Here is a 4,831-nt window from a genome sequence, read left to right on the forward strand (position 1 = left end):
ATTAACTATTTTATTGAAACAAATGAATTTTTAGCAACAAAAATGCAGGAATACAGTCCTTATACTTTTACAGCGTCTTGGGTACACGGATATCAAGAATACAGTCCTTCAACTAATTGCTCTCTTTACCCCTAAATAAATGTCGCGTACAAATTAAATTAAAATAATTATAAAGTTGAAAACGTGTTGGTCAAAAGATTCAACTTTGGGAGAGAAACGATTTAAATATGTTATTACAGTCAGAAAACAGTTGTTTTTAAATGTAACACCTGAAATACGCTTATAATTATAGTCAAAAATTGTTTCACAATTAAATGAATATTACTATGTTTCGATATGAATCATAATTGCTTATCATTTAAAATTAGCACAGATGGATTCAGTAGTCGAGGACTATAAGTTTATTTAGTGATAGTAAAGCGCAGAAAAAATTAGTTTATTATTAAACTAGACAATTTAACCAAACAGTATTTAGAGGTTAAGGAATTAAGTGACACCAAAACCAATGAAAATAATCGAAAATTTCTAAATGCTGACATAACTCATAATCAGCTTTCCACAGAAGAGTTTAGTTCAGCGCAATTAATCTATACAAAACAACTGGACAATATGTCGACGCGTATTTTAAGAATATAAGAAGATCCACATCGCAGTATAATTTTTTTTCGTGTCGTGTGGTGCGGGCCCATAGGCTACAGCCTAGATAGCCTGCGCGTAAATACGGCCCTGATAAACCCTTAAATAACATGTTCAGTACTTAACTTCAGAATTAAGATACATTAGAACCTCGATTTTACGGAGCCCGGACTCAACGAAGCCGCGTTTTTACGAATACATTTTTCAGGAACCATCTAAAATTCGGAAATTTTGACACCAAAATATATTTAAAAAAAATTTAAAAAAACACTATGAAAACATATAAAAATATTTATTTTTTATGCACAGCGTATTCATATTTTAAAGCTAATACAACAGCCATTTACCGTTAGTGAATATTGTATAAGTTATTGCGGCATCAAACTCAAAATCGAAAAGAAAAAATAGACTAGGTACACTTTATTTGTCGCAAAGTTTGAAATTTCTTCGATTGAAAAATTATGTGGAGGCCGTAAAAATATATATTTTACCGCAAATGAACTATACTCAACATTACTTACTCATTCCAACATTTCCAGCTTGTGAGCATAGCAACTGAGCTTGAAACCTTGTGAAGCGTGAGAGAAAGAAACGATATTGAGTAGCTACTTCCTCTCCTTTCCGCTAATATCCAACAACCCATGCCATTAGGCATTATCTTGACATGTGTCGCATTCATTACCTTCGCTGCATCGGTTTCCCAGTAAAAAACACTCAAAATTGGTGTAAGTGACAGCAAGTAGACGTGACGAGCGGATTTTCAACTAAGTTTTTTTTTAACTTACTATACAAACAAATAATTCCCTGTGGCTATCACAAATTCAAGGGCTTCTCGCACTAAAATGTACTGTGTTTTTAATGAATGTCTGTCGTTACAGAGCAGCGTTTTTCTTCACCAAATAAGCCTATGATTAGAGACAGTAAAAATTCGCGGATTCCTTTCGAGACAGGCTGGAATCCAAACTCATTTAGCTTAATGCTGCGTCAGTGATTGGACCGCAATTTACCTGAAGGACTCTAGGCCAATGGCAAAGACTCAACTAAAGAAGTATCGAATCATAAGAATCGCAATAAACAGGTGTCCCGAGTCGGTAGCCAATGACCAGGTGATAGTTGCCCGAGTACATAGAGAATCGTTGAGTCTATCCGAGTGGTCAATGAAACCGCGAATTTTTTCAGTCCCTACCTATGATCACTTTTATGAAACAGTACAGGTGTACACTGAACTGTGTGCTTGATCTCCTCGATTATGTTACTAAAAGTGCGTTCATTAATATTTTTCAAGCCTATCTGTTAAAGATTAACTGATAAATATGATAAGGTAAAGTCCATAAAAATGCAAGGCAGGGAATTCTTCCAGCTCATCAACCCAACCCTGGAAAGTCTCGTCTGTGTTCAGTTGTCTCTGGCAAGGAGTGAACAAGTTTGCAAACTCAAATATAAATTTATTTTAGTAGCACGCGTCTTACGAAAAGGAAAGATATCCAAGAAAGGCATGTCGGACAACCTACTGTCACCACACAAAAGTTAACATGATGCAATGCGTGGTGCAACTGTGTTTAGTCGCTGTGATGTCACTTTTATATCACTCGTGCAATGAGGCAAGTTGTGGAATGTTAAAAAAAAATAAGGGGAACGCAAGGGAGGGCAGAGGGCAGATGGCAGTCTTGTTTTTACTATTTAATATTATGTATATTCCGTTCAATAAATTATAACATGTATCTTCACGGGGTGGGGTGTTTAAAATTTATGAAGATAACGATTTTACGAATGCAATCCAAGCGACCGTGAGCGTACGTAAAATCGAGATTCTAGTGTAAATTGCTTACGAGTCTACTGAAGGTAGCGGAATCCTTATCCCTTTAAACACTTTTGAAGGGAAAAAGTGGTTTTCCTCAAATTCAAAATTCCAACATAAATTTTACGTTGTATACTTTTCTGGACAATAATTCTTATTTGAGTAACTTTAAATGTGTTAGCTTACCTTAAAAATTGTGAATAATCTGAACGGATGTGACGAATGAGGAAATCTAAGAAACACTACATAATAACAAAGGTTTTTATCTTTACACTTTCACTGATTTATTTACACTTAAGTTATTTATACTGACTGAATACACTAAACTAAATCTAGACCAGATGCATAAAACTGTAGACCTAAAGACTATTGAAAAATCTCTGTTTTGAGATGTTATTTGTGAACATACACATTATGACGAAAAAGTAGCAAAACATTTCGCCGTCTACAAGCACGTGTCAACTGTCGCGTCGTCTAAACTCTGACTGTTCTAAATCTGTTGTGTTGTGTTATCGCGTGAGCTTGGGTAGGATTACGAAGGGGAATGACTCGCCACGGACGTTGCGCTTGAACAGCGTTTTCTCCCTGTACACAACACCTTATATCACAGCGGCAGAAACTAATGCTTGAACTAACATAAAAAATGAAGTAGACATGTAAAAAACGATATACAATAATATCTTCGTGTTGAACCACTTCTACATAATACTGAATTTAAATAATTTTCTTTAAAGTAAAACACCTGACTACACTATTTTTTTTTCCTTCCCTGAAAGCTAGGGGGGGGCCACGGCCCCCCCCCCTGCCCCCGGGTATGGGCGCCCTTGATACTAATTGTGTACCACATAATATAAATCAGTGATGTAAATATTTACACAATCTTCAATAAACAATTTCATCACAAAGTTTATCACACTACAATAGGTCAAGCAATATTCTGTGTTTTAGAAATCAGTACTGTACAGTACATACCATCATCTTTTCCTATCCTTCCCCCTCTTTTCATCTGGGAGGTAAAAGAAAAAAATACAGGGAGAGGAAAACATGGGGTTGCACCCTCCACTCCCTAAAGTTGTGATAAAAGATTAAGTACATAAGATATTAACTTCAAATTCATATTAATGACATAATCAGTAAGTCAGTTTTTGGAAAATAAAAGATGTTAAACAGTCAACTAAATAAGTGATAAAATTACTTTTCGAAACTAGTGAATACTGTTTCAATAATATAGCAAATTTTAATATATCAGTTTCCACCAAACTAGGGAACACTAATTCATTTTGACAATGGATCAGATTGCTAAAGCTAAAAGAACAAACATGGTAGCCTAAGGAAAAAGATATTAAATTTTAAACAAAAAAATTATGCATCTACACATGCATACTCACAGGAATATTTTTCTTTCTAGATTTTCTAACTTATTTGTAAACTAAATATAAATTGACACTTATAAGGCACATAACAGCCCTAGGTATGGTGAACATTAGTAAACATGTGACTCATATCAATATTAAGATTAAATTCCTCAAATAAAAATCATTATTTAAAATATGTTCTTATCTATATATACCGTATATACTCGTGTATCGCGCGCCCTTTTTTCCCCTCAAGTAAAGGAAATAAATAAGGATGCGCGCTATACACGGGGGGGGGGGAAATGAGGGGGTGAGGCAGGGAGGAGTGGAAGTCGTTAACTGCCGGGTGACGGGTGACGTTTCTGGCCAGCCCCCCACACATACGCACAAGCAACAAGGCCTCTCTTTCTCTCTCTCTCTCTCACACACACACACACACACACACACACACACACACACACACACACACACACACACACACACACACACACACACACACACACACACACACACACACACACACACACACACACACACACACACACACACACACACACACACACACACACACACACACACACACACACACACACACACACACACACACACACACACACACACACACACACACACACACACACACACACACACACACACACACACACACACACACACACACACACACACACACACACACACACACACACACACACACACACACACACACACACACACACACACACACACACACACACACACACACACACACACACACACACACACACACACACACACACACACACACACACACACACACACACACACACACACACACACACACACACACACACACACACACACACACACACACACACACACACACACACACACACACACACACACACACACACACACACACACACACACACACACACACACACACACACACACACACACACACACACACACACACACACACACACACACACACACACACACACACACACACACACACACACACACACACACACACACACACACA

This window comes from Bacillus rossius, chromosome 1 (genome assembly GCF_032445375.1).
Source record: "Bacillus rossius redtenbacheri isolate Brsri chromosome 1, Brsri_v3, whole genome shotgun sequence".
NCBI lineage: Eukaryota > Metazoa > Arthropoda > Insecta > Phasmatodea > Bacillidae > Bacillus > Bacillus rossius.